Raw genomic sequence first — 18,490 nt, 5'->3', positions numbered from 1 at the left:
GTGGAGAGGGGGAACAGGTGCTACGGGGTAATTACAAACACAGCAAGCTTTTAATTATCCTTTCTTCTATGAACTGTTAATGAATGTGAAGCTCATCCAAATAGTATTGTGTCCCCACCGTGTTGGTGTGCGTGTGCGCTCAGACACACACGCAAACACCGAGATATTAGATGTTCAGCAGCAGCAGCGGCCGCCGCCTCCTCCTTAGCAAACCCCTCTCTGCCCACTCAGAGGTCCTCCAACCACACAAACGGTGACAGCTGGAAGCTAGCCGGACTCTGCTTGGGTCCTTTCACCTGGCTTTATCAAAAGCAGCTCTGCGGCTCAACATAATGGTACATGCTGTTTATGGCCCAGACTTTTTCTTTCCCCAAAGCTTGATCTGTGCAAAAACGCGCCCTTTGACTTCTTGCTCATTCTCCTTCCTTTGTGACCATTCTGGACCTCCCACCCATCACAGTTGGCTTTAATCCCCGTAGCCTGCTATCCTGTCAGCTCACCTGAGCTGCACGTCTCGCACAAATCGATTTACTGTAAAATCGCCCCAGATGATTCGTCTGTAATCTTTCCCATCTCTATTCTTCTTTGCCTTTGTACAAATCTGCATTTATCCGGTGTGCTTTTGTTTGCTGACATGTGCTTCGTATTTTTTCATATAAATGGTGGGGAAATCATTGCTTGAGCTTTGCAGCTTATGCTTTCCAGGCTGGAAGGAAAACAGCAGCAGCACAGCGAAGACTGTGGGGGGGCGGCTGTTTGCTCTTGTCTGCATGCACTGTTTTCTCTTCTTTCATTGAGTCTGCATTTCATTCTCTGGCATGTCTTTATCCCACTTCCCCTGTTTTCCCATTTGACTTTCTGTCCCTTTCCTCATGTCATCTCCTTGTCCTCGATCTACTGTGTGAAAAAAACAGACTGAGCGAGCTGTGAGGCAGACTTAAAGGCTTTTATAAGGCACACAAATATGCTGTAAATCGGATTAGGGCTTAGGGGAGGGAGCTGTTTTATATGAAATTTGTGCACTGATAGAATGGACATTGAATGCGCAATAACAGGCAGGACACACTCTTGAGGACAAGGGTGACAAGCAAAACAGAATGCCATGTTCCCCATGTGGGATGAAGCAGAGTGGAATGTGATGCATTTGATGCAGACAAACTCTTTTCTTTGGGGTTTTCTGCATTCGTCTAAAAAAAAAAGTCTGGAGAAAGAGATTGAGAGTTCTGCAAAGCACACATACACCTACACTGTACTGTGAGACCCAGACTGACAGCTATTACAGTGATGATCAACATCGCTGTCAGTTGTCCACTTAAACACTTAGGGGTTGTGTTTCCATATGCCGGCTGGTCATGGTTTCAGAATGGAGTCAGCATATCATCACATCTCAGATATTGATAAAAACAACATGGTGTTTTACCTTGTTGACTTCATGAAGCCTTCTTCACTCCCTTCGTACTCTCAGCTCTTCCAAAGCTAATTCTGTTCAAAGACAGAGTGGTGTGGACGGGTGTAAGTGGCCTCTTGTATAAATGGACTCTGAGAGGCTAGCTACCTTAGAAAAGTGTTGTAGTTCTTTTACTATGACCAAAAAATGTCACCACTGAAAAAACAAGGTTAGGAATAGAGAAAAGATCTTCAAGAAAATGGTTTCATTTCACTTAATGTTATAAAGTCAAGGTCTATATTAGACATAATTTGAGGACTGCATTGTGTGCAGAGTCCTGTCAAGCTTCATTAGTGCTTACAGCAATGACATGGCTGTTTATCTTTGAATACTCATTTAATTAAAGGTAAACGAATCAAGGAGGGATGCATGCTCATCAGGTAATGTGTCTACAAATCCAAAACTCAGAGCAGACAATTTGTGATCCATTTTAAATATTGAAAGGATAAAAATATTAGTTTAATTGTAAAAAAAAAAAAAAAAAACTTTTACTTTTATGTTGATTGTTTTGAAGTTAAGTCATGGCATTTGGACTTCAAATCTGTCTTTACCTGATGTATTCTTACATTTTAGGGAAATGTTTGTAGCAGTAGGTTGATGAGCTGTGTCTGCACCTTGACCTTTGCTAATGTTTGAGACTCAAAATATCCAAACAAAAAATGCTCTTTGAAAAGAACCAGTAAGAGGGTAAAAGTGAGCACTTACTGCAATTCATCATTTTTTGAAAAAGCCAAAGTTTCAATTTTCGATGGTATTGCATCCCAACACCTGTATTTCAAAAACAAAACTGGGTCTGCAGCTTTTCTTTCAGCATTTCCCGACACAACAACCTTGGTTCATTTGAACATTTGTCATAGCAATCTCAGTCAAACCCACTGATAGCTGAATTGTCATTTTTAGAGGCACCCTGTTCCCAATCACAAAGTTACACCGATTCATGCCCAGGAGCCCTCCAGTAATCCCACAGATTCACAAGGATGAGGCATTTACTGCTTGTTATTTGTTCCAATCAAACCTAAAGGCTAAATATTTAACCAGCAACCTCAAGACAGAGGCTCTCCAATCATTAAGACACCAATTTCTATATTGTTCCCATCATATTTTCCAGGACACAGCTACAACCCTTTTTTGTCTGCTCCTGATTCAGCATGATTTGAATAACAAAATACTCAGAAATGCAATTTTGAGCTTAGTTTTCTTTGTATACGACCTCCATCGACCCATGTTAAAAACACCAAAGACACATTTATAATTACTCGGTCTTTAAGACTCAGAAACAGCTTTGAATAGATTGTAACCTTCTAATGTTCTGCTTAGCACCTTTTTATTATGGTCAAAAGAAAGGCACAGAATGAGTGGATTTTAACCTTCGTGGAAATCTCACACAAAACAACATCATCCATGAGATGCTACATGGAGCCACAACCGGTTGCGTGTTTGTGTGCACATCCCTTCGCCGCTCGCCCCACGTCTCACAGCAGCCTGCTGAGACTCACACTTGCCATCTAGACGAGCATGGGAGAGTTTGAATGGACCCCTGTGGCCTCCATCCAGAGCATCCTCTATTGTCTCTGGCTGTGAGATGTGATTTGAGAGAAACATGGAGCAAAGCAGCTTTCAAAGCTCTCGCCGTTACTCGACTCAACGAGGGCCCATCATGACCATGGTATTTCGGCAAACACTATGAAATAGAAAAGTTCAGAGAGTTACATAAAATGTGATTATGGATGGTATTTCCAAATGCTTTGTGCTGCATAAAATGTCAATGGATCGTTTGTGGAGGGAACAAGCTCATTTATGAGAATCCAAGTTCAAAGCAGGAAGCCTGTAACTTGTCAAAAGTTTCCAAAAGCAGACAGTTGATATTTTGGCTGCTCGCTGCGGTGCTTCGTTGCTCCGCTGAAGCAAAGCAGGCTCCAGTTGATAATCATCTGCTTTGTGGCGAGAGGCAAAGGGAGATGGAGCAGATGGCACTGGTTGTATTTTGCTGTGGATGCTTTCTTTGAATAAGGAACGCTCTGCTGAATGCCAAGCTCAGTGGGAGAGCAGGAGCAAATTGATGCCCTCCTGCACCCCGCTCCTCGACGGGGAGCGCACTATTGTTGTGTGTGTGCTCCAATTCCAGAGTGACGGGCGAGGTCTGCTCATTCATTGATGCGTCGAGCTCGGGGATGTACAAGCCATGTGGGAATTTCATTACCTCCCCCTCACCCCCTCCATCCCTCACTTACTCACATCTCTCGCTTGTTGATGAGACGTGATTCAGCTGTTCCAGAAAAATAACGTGGGGAAAGTAGAACAACTCCATTTCAATAAAGAAAGAACACATGTTTAATTCCTAAAACATATTTTAGCATTCCGTTACAATACATAATTAAAAAAAAAGGGGGGAAAAAAGACTTTATTTATATTCTAAGTAAAGTTTAGCCTGATTTCCTTGACTCTGAAACATCTGTTTGTCACTTTTAACTTTTATCTCTGGTTGTAATTTGAACTTTCTTATAAAATTGAAAATTCAAGAGGCTGACTGGATCATTAGAATACACTATATTATCTCATCTTGATCATGACTTATCAAACTGCTAATTTGACTTAGATGCTTATCTTTAAACTTTGTGCTGTAAAATCCAGAGCGTACAACTGCAGGAGGGTGAAGGATTCTTAATGGCAGCTCTAAATATACACAGTATGGAAATACAAAGTATAAATTTAAGCCAAAAACATTCTAACTTTATGGGCAACAAAATGTTGTCTGATATGGACAACAGAAGTACTAGCATTACCAGTACCAGCAATGACGTGGAATTTGAGTGGTTTGACCAATCATAAAATTCAAATGTAACATCTCAATTCAACCTATAGGGGGAGCACACAGAAGGTTTTTGACCATTTTTAAATTTTTTTTATTAAACAAGTTTATTTTAAATGGTCAAAAATTGACAATGATCAACAGACAGCACTTTTAAAGCCTAAGTTATACAAGTCAACAGCCAAAAAAAAGTTGATTTAGGGTTTGGTTACCATTTAAGTTTCTGTTGTGAGACTATAAATAAATATGTTAAAAATATAAAAGAAAATGTGTGATAACTGCCATCTCCAAAGCAAGCTAAGCTCCTCTGGTGCAAAATCTATTCATACCAAAGGCTTGCCACTCGTCAGAGGATGAAACAAAAGCAGAAACATTTGCAGGTTTATGAAAGGAGCTTATTTTTTGTGATTAAAATGTTTCTGCACCAGACTCCATCATTTGGAATTTTTCATTTAGAAATCCGTGTTGCAAAATAACTTTTGCAAAATGAAATTTTCATGAAAACAACACTCTAGAACACTCACAAAATAACTTGTGGAGAGCTTGCGTACACTGGAACTGTATATTGTTAGCTAATGAGGAAGATGAGATATAACAGATTAAAATCGTGTCATTTGAAAGCCTTTTGTAGTGCTTGTATTTATGTGCAAACACAACATAAGCATGCACAAAGTTTGACGGAGCATTTTGTTCTTTGCTCTGCGAGACTCCAAGCCTCTATGGTGTATGCACAGTGCATGCTCATCAGTCTGACAGCTTTGTCGCTGCAGTCCTTCCAAATCAGCCCGACGTCTTCCTCAAACATCCCTCTGAAATCTCGCCCTTATCATTCCTCATCAATAGAGCCGTCCGTCTAAATGGAAGCGGACTGCAGGGCGGCGTGGATCCCATTTCACACGTGTAGATATGAAACAGAGGTGGCTGAGCCAGTTTCCTGATGCTTAAAGGGTGTAAAAAATCAATACTGTATGATTCATAGAGCTGCAATACTGCACACAGGAGAGATTTGAAGGAAATATTGCCCTACATGAGACCTGGGATTTATCTAAAACTCTGCTGATTTATACAGATGAGGAGCCGGCTGCTGCCCCTCTGCCAGTGTGCCATCTATCTGGATACTGGCACTGGCCAGCATAAATGATGGAATTGGATGTCAGAGGAAGAGCTCTTGCCAAGGGGCAACAGCATCCATGCTAATGAGCTGATGGGGAATAATCTAAATAAGTGCAAACAGAAGCTTTTACTGAGAGTGCTCATATATGAAAACCGAGCTGGAAGCTGCTCTGTCTTAATAAAACAGCTGGGTGGACAGAAATTCAATTATTCAACTTTCACTGTTCAGTTTTTACCTTGATGTCAACTATCGCTTTGGAAAAAGGATGTTTGTGTGTGTGGGAGGTTTGACTCGTGCGCACGCCGTTTGTTTGTGTTTGTTTTCTAAGTGCTAAGTCTCCCAAAGCCCGTCGGAAATCAATCACTCGCTGGAGCATGATGGAGAGGCCTATCAGAGCTCGCTGCTGTGGCCTTGATTCAGTAAAACAAATAAAATAGGCAGAGGCCTTACAGGCGGGTTCAGCGGCAGCTCGACAAGCGGCCACACCAAAGAGCATTCTGGGAGAGGGGGGGTGAGTAATGAGCAGAGAGATAAATGTCAAAGGGTAGCGCAGGAAGAAAAATGATGTTGAAGAGATAGAGAAAGGTAAGTGCATCCAGGGAAAGACTGTTGGGGGAGCAGTGGGGACGCGGTTTTTGCCTCTGCGTGTTAGCCCGCCTCAGCTGTTCACCCCGTTTCCACCGGACAGCATGTCATCAGAGCGGACCGCCTCGGTTAGGACCCTGCTGAGGACGGTGCGGCGTGCAGCCGTGTGATGGTTTTTAATGCACCAACCCACAGATATCCTCATGTCAGAGCGCATCAGCACACCGCTGGCCTGAATAATACCTTTTCTCTGATGAATATTGGACATGTAACCTGAGCTCTGCAGCACTCGGCTCTGCTCAGCTGGATTTGATTCAGTAGCATTTACATAACTACACACGACAACTAGCACGCACGCCCCCTTAACATATTATAACCTGAGGAAGCCATTACGCACCCCTGTCAGCACTTAACCTCCCTCCTTTGCTTCAAAGAAACATTCAGTAGTAGGCAGAGTTGAAGCCCCCCCCCCGGGAGGCTGAGGCCAGACCTCTCCACCCCCCAACATTCTCGCAGCGCCTTCAGATGGAAGTTCGCACACCGAGCTGCTTCCTGCAGTTCCACTCAGCTCCACAGCAGCACCAACCTAAGTGATTCCGAGTGAGAGGTCAGCACCGCAGCAGCTGTGCAGAGCGCCGCAGACACGACTTTCCTACGAGAAATGCTGATTTAGATGATTTTGAAAAGGCAAAAATGACTGAACAATCACAGGATCTTTTTTCAGTGAAACAGTAAGGGTGGGTATAGCAAGAGTCTGGCGATACGATACGTATCGCGATTTACATGTCACAATATATATCCCAGCAAACTACCAGACAATATTTCAGAACTTTTTTCAATTATAACCTAAGAATTATCTGAATATAAATACATTTTACATATAGTAAAATTGTAAAATACACGTTCTTTAACGATCAGAACAATAAACACCACAACTCTATCCCATAAACAAGCTGCTTTTACCCAAGCACATTCATGGGGCTTTTATTCTGGGAAGTTAAGAAACATTTAAGAAGAGAACAAAAGTAAGACTGAACTACATGTTTGCTTTTAAATAACAATTAAATATCGCCTTGGCAGTATTTTAAATCGATACGAGTATTGCCAAATAAAGTATAGCAATACTTTACTAAATTGATATTTTTCTTACAATCCAACTAAACAGTAAGATTTGGAGAACACAGATGGTTGTGTTTTCATGCATATATGCTGAAAAAAAACTCAAAATGAACTGATAAAGAAGAATGGAGAGTTTAAAGTTAAAGATATTTTTTGAAAAACACTTTCAAAAATTCTGTAAATAGTATATTTTGTATGCATTCATATTTTTTTGTATTTTTATTGCAATGTCATGATGATAACTAGTCTTCATGCACAAAAATAAACTGTACTTTTGCATCAAAGAAGTCTAAATGAAGATCAAAAATGAGATTTCACTCGCTGCGGTGTTGCAGCCATATGCTTCCATGCAGCTGTTCATAAGTTTGGCTTTTCCTCTGTGTGGGAGGACATCTTTGACTCCTTTCTTCTCTCTGAAAATAATGTTTCAGGATTCCAATCCAAAAAAAAAAAAAACTCTTTACTCTTGACTTTTTGTTTTTTTTCTTGAGGCGTTCTGCATATTTTCCACAACAAAAATTGACTTCTCAACTTGCATGTAAAACAGGACTGGCAGGGCAGAAGTTTTCCTCGAAATGGACTTCCTTTCTCCTCCTGGCTCCGACCGGGAATGCTTCCCATTTTTTTACATTTTTGTTTTTAAGTGTTGTGTTTAAACTGCGGGACTGACAGCAGCTCATCAATACTCATAAATCACTGTCAGAAGATGAGGTTTCAGCGGCGACTCACAATGAAAGAGGCTTGTCCGACTCACCACAGGGATGTGCATTTATTCTCCCAGAGTGGTCTATTCATTAACTGATTCGGTGCAATAAAAACACAGTGTATCACCCCAGTGTGAGCAGGCGCCTCCGGCCTGCAGCTGCCTGGTCGCACCGAACGGATGGAAATGTAAAGAAACTGCATCAACTTCATTTTAGCGTGCCTTTGATCTCCCCAATGTATGTGTAAGTCCCAGTCACATACATAAACACGCGCACGGCTGTCGATCTGTACGTGGGCTGTATTTTTAATATTGCAGTGACCACATTTGACATTTGCTGCCGTTAAGGCAGGGTTTTATAAATAAATTGCAGCAGGATTGGCAAGATTTTCTCATTAAAACTTTAAATTGAAAGCGAGGATGTTAGCTCACGAGGCTGGGATTCATATTTAATTATGCCTGTAAAACAGCACAATATCTGTGAAGAGGAAAATCAGCAATGCACGGATGCTGACAAACACAGTGGGAGCGAGTCGTCACCCCGCCACGGAGGGCTCCGTGTGAATGGATGGAGGTTTGGCTCATCTGCAGTGCGTCGGAGTCTCGCTGCCTGGCAGGGCTCCAGTCCTCCGCTCGCTTATTCATCTCTTTCTTCCACTGCCGACACACTCTTTACACACACACGTTTGGCTGGAGCGCGCTCACAACACTTACTTGGTTCTCACAATATCAAAAACAAACCAAAATGCAGAAGCCCCACGTGACAGCCACGGATCAAACTATGCAAATGGCAGGAAGAGACTCCTCCTGATGAGAAGTGCGGAGCAGAAGACTTTCAAAATCCATTTTGATTTTAGAGCAGCGTTCAAAGTCCCCTGGGCTGTTTCCTAAAGGTGTGTGCAGAGGAAAGACTAGACTCCACGTCCTAAAGAAGATATTCAGCCAGGAGAGTAAATTATTCCTACAAATATGCCACAGGTTACCAAAAATGGTATGTAGATTTGTCAGTTAGGTGGTTCAGGGTGTGGAGGAAGTAAATAAATAATCCTGTTTAATAATTCATTGAAATTCATGTTGCTTTGCTTCCAGCCTTGAGAATATTTAGAATTCTGCCTGCAAGCGCTCCAGCTTGGTGGTGGTTGGTAAGATTATTGAAAATAAGGAAGAAGATCAAGCAAGCATGCATGCACACATTATTCCCCCACTGAGAGCGGCACATACAGTGTGTGCATGCTACGTAACACATGCGATGGTGGGGAAAAAAAAAAAAAAAGAGCGTCCCCTCGTCAACATCCCTCATTTTTTGCTCCGTTTCTCTCTGGAATGAAAGATTTTATCTCCAGAGTGCACAGAGAAGTTCATACAGAGCTTCGGGCGGATGAATACACCAAGAGGAAAGGAGAAGAAGAACAAGAACCTGAAGGCTGCTGATCCTTATGTGACCTATTCCTGACAATTCCTGCTTCATGGAATTAGACCAAGAAAAAGTAAAAAATGAACTCCATTTCTGATCAGAGCAGCAAAAGTAACAAAGTAATAAGCCCCTCACACCCCCATTCTAACAACAAAACCACAGTCTAGGGGGTCAGGTCTCCAAAAGTTTTGAATTTGATTCTCTGGATTTTGACCTTTTGACAAATGAGGCGTCGCCGGTGACGCTTAAACACAAAATCTTTAACTTAGTCAAATTTTTCAAGCATGAACACGATCAATGTAATTCTAGTGGATTCTGAAGGAGAAAAGCGACACGTCGCTTTTCTCCTTCAGAATCCACTAGAATTACATTGATCATGTTAACAATGAAAAAAATTACAGTAAATCAAAGAAATTAAGAAAGTTTTGATCCAACCATAGGATAAAGCTGTTACTTGTATTTACTATCAGTAAGAAGAAAGTGTTAATAATTGGCATTTCTGAAATGTTTATTAGTTTTCTTCCAAACTGATTGTTTTGTTGCCTTTGAGTCTTTATATGTACTTTAAAGATTCATGTCACGTCACTGCTAAACATTTTTACCTAAAGGAACCTCTTGTTCATCCCCTGGATTTGATCACTAAAGTGACTAACTGAAAGATCGCTAAGCCAAAATAGGAGCAAAATGTAACAAAATAACACTCTAAACAGACAGCATTATCACTTGGAGTGGGAAATAGTTTAATCGTTTTGACGGCCTTTTCTTTGCTTTTGTTTAAAAGCGCATTAAAGCTGCTCATCCAAACGCCTCTTAGATGCATCGGTTTACATCTTTGCTTGCGTGTTTCTGCAAGGTTAAATAGGTTCTTAGATTTCCATGTTTTTGATTTTGAAAAAGTGATGAGGACTCTCAGTCAAGACAATAACGTCCTAAAAATATTCTACATATGAACATACTATGATTTCCGAGGTTTGTTTTTTGGATGGATTTGGCATTGGTTTATTTTTCTAAATACAACAATAAAAGTACTGCAGTAAAGTGTAAAGAAAAATCCAAAACCTTCTAAAAAAAAATATTGATTTTCTTTTATGTAATCTTTTTTCCTAACTATTAAAAAGGAAATTCCACTGACAACTAGGTGAAATTTTGAGATGAAAACACCAACAATTCACCTCGTTCATTTTTAATGTAAGGAGAGGCTTCTTCTTTCATCTCGTGAACTTTGTTTTTCCAGCTGCTCTGCATGTTTTTGTATTTTAAAAACTGAACAAATATTGCAGCATAGTCCCGTTTAGTTAAATGTTCCCAAATGTTACGAAGATTTTCCCCTGACTGAAGGCCTGCTTCTCTCTGCGCGGCTCAGCAGGACGGCTTCGCACACTCGTGGGAAGTGTTGGAGTTTGCTGGCACTGCAAGCCTCCCAGAGGCAATAAACAGATTTAGTTATGTCCTGTGGTTTGATAGTTTTTTTTTTCTCAAAAAAGGAGAAATAGCCTAAAATTGTTGATTTTTCTTCTTCTTTTTTTTTTTTGGTGGGGCTGCTCCTCATGCTGTCAAATTTATGCAAATAAACTCTAAATCTCTGGTTGCCAGCAGGAACATTTTTCATTCAAACCAAATTAGTATATCTATTAGGTTATCGAGGTGTAAATTGAGTCTTTTTGAACAGATTAGTGCCGTCCATCAGAAGGAAGAGTGAAAAAAAGTCAGACTTTGAGGAAGTCGGTTCTTTTGGTTTCAAACTGTGGCTTTGAATTTGTCGACTCTCCACTCAGTTTTGTTAAGTGTGCACACCGGTGTGAACACTGAATTCAAACGAGCTAAAAGAAAGACTTAAGTCTAAGTCATTAGAATGAAAAAATCCTTTCAGACATTTTGAGTTTTTTTTTTTTTTTACCTCTGCCACCAGATGTGTTCAGTAGATGTATCATTATTTTAAACATAATGTCATCTAAGCATATTGCTTTATTGCTCACACACGTGTATTTTTTGTAATTGGAAGTATTTTTTAGCTGTTTTCTTCCAAAGCGGAGGAGGGCAGAACACTTTAGCAACATATTTCTAACAGTTTTAATTACAAAATTTTCTAGTTGAATTTAAGACTTTTTAAGACCTTAGGAAGACCAATTTCTTAGACTATTTGCCAGCCCTACTGACAAAGAAAAAGGAAATCTGAATTTCAGAACAATACTTGCGTAAACTAACAAAACCACAGTACTTCTGAATGTGAAATACAAATAAACAATATAGTTAAAGTCTAGTCCCATTAGTTGTCATGCACCTATAGGTGTATGAAATTTGCTCTCCACATTTGACCCATCCCCTGGGGGAGGGGTGAGCTGCAGACACAGCTGTGCTCGAGAAACATTTGGGGTTTAACTCCCCAATCCAACCCCTTAATGCTGAGTGTCAAACAGGGAGGCACTGGGTCCTGAGTCTTTGGTATGACTTGGCAGGGATTTGAACTCACAACCTTCCAGTTTCAGGAGGGACACTCCTCCACAAGGCCACTGAGCTGGTTAAAAAAACAAAAAACAGCACATTTTTTAAGGCTCTGGAACCAAATTTAAAAATGTAAGGCTATTTAAGGTATTATTTGTAAATTCATACATTTAATGCTGTCAGGCATTGAATTTAAGGACCCTGCAGAACCATTGTAATTAAACCTACATTTCCTTTAGCTGAGATTCTATTTCTAATGCTTTAAGAAGTTTGTATTGACATTTTTTAATCTTTGTTAATAGTGAAACTAATGTTGACCCAAAATTTTGGGGGACGAATGGAGGGAAAAACTTTTTACTGCCCCCCTCTGGTCTTCCTGTACCTCTGCCCCTGGTCTTGGAAAACTTAATAACTGTTATGTTTTTCAAGACCAGGGGCAGAGCTAGAGGGGGTGAATCTGGTTCATTTGAACACGATACCACAAAAAATATATATATTTTTTTTTTTCAAGCAAAAAGCTAAATATTTCTGGCATGAAGTTCTACACTGTAAAAGTGAAACTTTGAAAGTTTTGATATTTGATCCAATGTTTTATTTTTTTCAATGTACCATGAATAGACGCAACACTTTGGACAATAGAGATTTACATGAATCAAGCTGGGAATGTTCTTGCTGTTTTGTAAAACTGCTCATCAATGTTTATGCATAAAAATGTTTGTCAAAAAAAGTGAAGCAATAAAAATGATCTATCGGAACAGAAAGATTATAACAGAATTCTGATCCCAAAACTTAAAGAATGCCCCAGAGTTTGTGAATGCTATCCACTGCTATTGTCTTACATGTTCCAACAATTGTGTCAGTCACAGCAAACTAAGAAAGGCTGCCAGTGCAGACAGTGGTGCAGCTTACAACGTTCATCACACGCACAACTGTAATGATGTTCAGGCCTTCCTCCAACTCCTCCTCGTGTTTCATCTCACACGCTGCAGGGCCTGAAGGTGGAAGAGGGTCTTGTTTTGTTGCCAACATTCACCCGAGCTCTACGATAATGAGCTCTGCAGGCCCTGAACCCAGCCCAAGCATGAAAAGCTATTTGTTAAAAATAACATCAGTGCGGTTAAAGCAAAGCACTTCACAAGTTTGGAGCATAACAGGGATGCTAATCAGGCAGTAAAGCCATCATGTGAATTAAAAGAAAGCTGGCGAATGTTTATTCATCACAGGTAAGTGGAGTGCAGCAGGTCTGCGTCCCTGCAGGGCAGCAGCGTTTACTCAACCAGGACATCAAATCTCAGCTTCTTAACGATACCTTCAGAGTGCAGCTCCAAGCTGTTTAGGAATCAGCTTGGTTACATTTGAGTGCTCGGCTGAAGGCTGCAAATCAAAAGATGACCCGCTACAGCGGCAACCTGAGCAACTGTATGCAAATTCCCACCTTTAATAATCAAAACGGTGATGCAGAAACATCTTTCACACTCTGAAGGGTCATTGTGTGGATTAGCCTTGATCTTGGAGTGGTTTACACAGCTATAAATCTGACGCCAGCTTTAAATAGATGCCAGGACGGAACAGCCATCATTCACTCTGCCGCAGCCCTGTGGTGGCTGTAATCATGATGACACAGTAATAAGTCTGTATCCGTTTTTCCTTTAGCCCTGCTAAATTGCTGCTTATGGCAATAAAAGGGCTTCCATTCCCAGGAGCCACAGTCACTCAACCTCTTATTGTCTTACTGCTGGGTGGTGCATCAGAGCACAAACACTGTCACCAACACTGCTAAACCCTCTATCCTTACCCTTCTCTGCTGGTTCTCAGAGCTATTATTTTTATCTGAGGGCCTAAATGAGGCTACAGAAAGGAAAGACACAAAAGAAGAGAAGGGGAGGAGAAGCACTCCAAGAGACAGAGTGAAGCAGAGGAGGAAACTGTTTCCCCTGAAACTGTGATCGATGCTGCCAGCGTGTGCCTGCATTGCACGTTGCCCGCAAATAGGAGAGCTGTATTGATTTGCTCCCATATTTCAGCAAAAAAAAAAAAAAAAAGTAGCTCTGAATCCCAGATTTTCCTCTGTGCTGCAACAAATCACTGAAATTCTAGCCATTAAGCTTTTTAGCATTTAAACTGCATCCTGTTATGCAAGGGAAACAGGAAACAGGCTACCACGCTTCCTTGTCGAGATTTCTCTTGATCAGAATTCATCGTCTCTTGGCTTTTGATGATTGTGTGCACTCCTGTGAAGATAAAGAACAAATTTCCCTGCAGGTCTGCAGGTGAATAATTGCAAACAAGAAAAAAAAAAGCCATGTAGAGGTCAAAGCTAATAGCGTAATGACACTTTTAACATTTGTGCCGATACCTAAGGGGTTCTGTGTCGTGATGAATTAACCTCTGCAGAGGTGTTAAACTGTATTACAGTATAAGCATGGGGTACGAGCTTTACTGTTTGACCTGCTTTGTCTGAATACATGACACTCTAAAGCAGACGAGTATATTTTTGTAGTTTGCTGGAATAAAAAAAAAATCTGAGAAACAGAGCCAAGATAACGCGTACAGACAGCAAAGTGAGAAGTAAACACAAGGATTTGTTTAATTCCTGCTTGACATAAATGATAAAGATGAGATGGAACAGGAAAAAAAGAATTTTGTTTATTAGAACAGCCGAAAAGAATCTTCTTATGGTCAGCAAAGCATATTTGCAAATTTGTCATCCTCCCACAAAGAAATCTGCATCACAACAGGATGGAGCATCGCTCCATATTTTCATTTTTGAATCTTGGCCAGAGTGAGCACTTTCAAGCAAGCTCCCTGCAGAGAACAGTTCCCTGGTTACACTTTTTCAACAAAACAAGCTTCTTTTTCTTAATGCAAGTTTATAATGACACATCCAATGCAAAATTGCATGTTTTAAATTGAAAAAAAAGGGAAGCTGCAAAAGGAAGATGTCCCAGCAGTGAGCATGAAGAGACACTGAGAAGGACTAAACCAACTGTCCACTTTCCTGCTCAAAAATAGACAGCAAATTGATACAATCAGATCCAAACAGTGACTCCACCACAGGAGATGGAATTTCCCTCTTCATTCCATGATGGAGTCAGGATTTGTGTTTCTATTTTCTTTTATGGGGCCATCGTTTCCCAAACTGCTTCTTTTATGGGCCTCAGAGCCCGCTGGAAAATGGCAGAGATGCTGTATATCTTTCAACACTGAGGCTAATCTGAAGCGCACACACAAACACGCCAACAAATCCCGATGACGCTGAGAAGCCATGTTTGCTTTTCATTCATTTTCCATTTAGAATACAAAAGGGCAGCAGACAGGCAATAAAAAAGTGTCTAATTTGAATTAGTCCTCATTTTAAAGATCCAATATCAATTCGATTCAATTTGCTGTAAGCCCTCAAACAAATCTCTCATCCTGACATTAACTTACAGTTTTTCCCCTCAATTTCATTCAATTTAAAAGGTAAAACCATTAAAAACAGTAGGGTGGAATCAAAACTTCCCATTTTAAAACATGATGTTATGAAGTGTTCAATTCATTAAATAAATAATAGAGAGCAGCTTCCTGTCGATGGAGCATCTTCCTGTTCAGAGGAGCAGCTTCCTGTCGGAGGAGTAGCTTTCTCTTTTTTTAATTGATTTGAAAATTTCAAGATGGGATTGTTGTTTTGCTTTCCAAATTTAAATTTTTTAGCAGTGTGACATTATTATTACTGACAAGAACCATTTCTTAGAAACTGAGAGGAGAGAAGTTTAACTAACTAAAAATAGCGTCTTGAGTTTGATGTAGAATTATTGAACTTAGCCTCTGCTTTGAACAGCAGTGGTTCCATTTACATAAATGGTGGATCTTGATTCCATGTTGGGGGGGAAAAGAAAGAAACATGCCAAAAGAGCAGAGAAAAGCAAAATTAGGACAAGCCCAGAGCAAAATAGAGATAAAAAATTAGAGAAATACCAAAACTCTTGTAACAATTAAAAAAGATATTAAAGAATACTCAAAAAACAAGTTAGAAAGTTGCAAGTAGTTAAAACAGAACCTACACCTATTTTTTGCCCTCTCTTTAGCAATGTATCAGATCAAATTGCTTGCAGTGTTCAATGACAATTTTTGGACTTTTGTAGAATGCTAGCATCAATTAAGCAAAGTTGAAAAAGCTACAGATGAGGTCAGGGTCATGAATGACTGTGTAGACCCAACAAAACTAAATTTTACTCTGGGCCTCCCAGTTGCACTTTTTCCCAAATGGCAGAGTCGTTTGAGTAAACTCCTTCCAACATGGCTGTCAATTTTGACCCCTGAATCCCTGTTGTGAGGTCAGAGTTTATTTGAAATGGTCCACGGGTTAAATAGAGGGTGTGCAGTGTTCTCTGTTACACTGTGCACCTTTAGCAACACTAATCTTTGCAGGATGATTAACAGGGGCTCCGGAGCACAGACACAGCCTTCATCAACTTGTTCAGCTTTTTTTTGAGTCATTGATGCTGCTGCTCCAACAGAAGACATGCCTGCAGGTCTGCTCTTTCAGCAAGGACATGGATGACACCACTTCATGTTAAAAAGCACAGCTATTTCTGGGCCTGCCTTTCAGCCGCTCTCTCTCCATTCAGTCTGCATTCATTTTTTTGGTAAAGAGATATGTTTGGACTCACAGATCAGATATATGTTCCTAATGGAAGACACAGTGCTGCATTCCCAAAACTGCTGCTGTGTTGTTCTAAAGTTGTGGTGAGTTGACCTCCATTGGTACTGAGGGTGTTTGGATTGTCTGGGTCATGGAGGGTCATATGGCCTACTTAAGAGATGTCATGAGAATGGAACATACAATTGTCATGCGTGTGGTAAGTTAAGTATTTGTAAGGATACTATTTATTTGTGAGGTGTGAGTACTGGCTCCTTGCTGACCACGCCCAAAGGGTGTATATGTGATACTTAAGTGCATGTAGGATGGCCACAGGATGCCTATACAAACTTCGCTCGGATTGTCTAATTTCCTAATTACTAACAATTAGACTGCATGCAAGGAGTGTTCAAGGAGCAAGTACGATCCCTTGAACAGAAGTACCAGGCCCTGTATCTACAACACGCCTGTGTTTCACCTACCTCATCCCTACTTACTTTTGCAAGTTGCATAGATGTCCACTCCCACCTGTTGCTCGCAGCATACCCGTAGATAAAAATGTGCATTGACATTTTTGCATTACAGGTTCACCAAGCTGTCTACAACCTTGAGATTTTGTGCAGACCACCTCTTTGCCTGGAAAAGGTTTGCCCATTTTTGGCTCCCAGAAAGTCCATATCCACCTATAATCGCAGTTATTACTAAAGGTTTTTTCATATGTCTGCAGTGAGTCCCTGTTGGTTGCATTGACACACAAAAAAAGTCTTCATTGATCAATAGGAATTCCCCCTCAGTAATGTCTTGCCCGTCACTCTGCAACACAACGCAAGCTTTACCCAGGAGTTCTATTTCCACTCTGTTGATACGTCAGTGTGGCGGCAAAAAGTCAGAGAAAAAAGGAACAAGTTCAGGTTTCAAAGTAAAAACTTCAATTTTAATTTCAGAATAAACTTTATAGCATTTGTTTTATATTCAAGGTTACATACCCACGAGATAATGCATGTTAACACCACAGATAAAACCCCAAATAACACCAGTGTCCATTTTTGCCAACTAAAGTTACATTTTGGAAGTACACAAACATAACACCATTAGTGACACAAAACATGCATTTTACAAGAACTCAGGAAAGAAGGAGAGAGCATGGGCCAGATTCCCTAAGTATTGAATAAGCGAAGAGAGGACGAACTACTCAACACGGGGGTGTCAGGACAAACCACTCCTCCAAGAGCCAGGGGGAAGGGGGACGGACTAGAGACACAACAGAGACAATGTAAACTAACTAGACTCCCCACATGATGCAACACAGATGCACCTTAGATGGACCAGTGTGACTTCAGGGTATAACTTAAGGTAGGACATGGCTAGAACCTCCCTGCTCTAGTTTCTCCTCCTTTGATTTTGTTCTCCATTTTGCCTCCTATTCAGGGAGGTTTCAGAGGTTTCATTGTCCTAAACATGAGATGCTCCCATGTGTAAGCTAGATAGCTGTTGCCATGGTTGCACATTAAATCCCAATTAAAATGACTTTTTTACTTCCTTCACATTAGTCCTGCAAAGTCACTAAAATGATACTGGGGTCAAACATAATGAATGATTCGCTCAAACTTAATAACTTAGTTCATCAAACTAACTTATAAACACAGGGAAAAAAAATACAAGCTTCCTCTTTGCTGATGCCGTTAAAATGACAGCGAGAAGCACCAAAATACATTCTGAATGAGATCCAGATACAACCCTCTACTTCGTTCTGCTCCACCAAACATTGGCACCAAATCTGTTTCAAGCTTGTTTATGCACATACCAGTAACTTTGCACAGACCAGATCAAGCTGGCAGGAACCTGGCAGTACCATAGCAGAGGAGACATCAATTTAAAAAACTAAAACACCCAGTAATAAAGTCCAACTCCCTCTAAATATTACTGAATCCACACGATTTCACACAAAGTGAGGAAGGCCACAGATGAGACGAGCGTCTCTGTTGTGTGATGTCAACAATGTATGACTGACGATTATTTTGATAGCTGAAAAACAGGTCAGGAAATGAACATCCGCCCTTATGCTCCCCCTCAACATATGGATCACTGCATGGTATTGTGGCATATATTAAATTTTCCTTTTCATTCATTGATGATCAAAGCATTGAAAGTGGGACCAGAAACGCAATTTCAAGCTTAATTTTCTTTATATATGTCATCCATCGTCAGAAAACATATGACAAGAACATGCTGAAAT

The 18,490-nt window shown here is 40.5% G+C and overlaps 1 protein-coding gene and 1 long non-coding RNA gene across 4 annotated transcripts in view; one reads left to right on the top strand and one right to left on the bottom strand.

Moving 5' to 3' along the window:
* Positions 1-18,490, bottom strand: part of cdh4 (cadherin 4, type 1, R-cadherin (retinal)) — a 288,822-nt gene that overhangs the window by 251,679 nt on the left and 18,653 nt on the right. The window lies entirely within an intron of this gene.
* On the top strand, positions 968-1,932 carry LOC118598732. The gene is made up of 2 exons (XR_004947824.1): positions 968-1,649; positions 1,681-1,932. It is a non-coding gene; the product is annotated as an uncharacterized LOC118598732 (long non-coding RNA).

This window comes from Oryzias melastigma, linkage group LG5 (assembly GCF_002922805.2).
Source record: "Oryzias melastigma strain HK-1 linkage group LG5, ASM292280v2, whole genome shotgun sequence".
NCBI lineage: Eukaryota > Metazoa > Chordata > Actinopteri > Beloniformes > Adrianichthyidae > Oryzias > Oryzias melastigma.
Note: the sequence above shows the minus strand (reverse complement) of the source record. Positions and strands in the feature narration are given on the sequence as shown.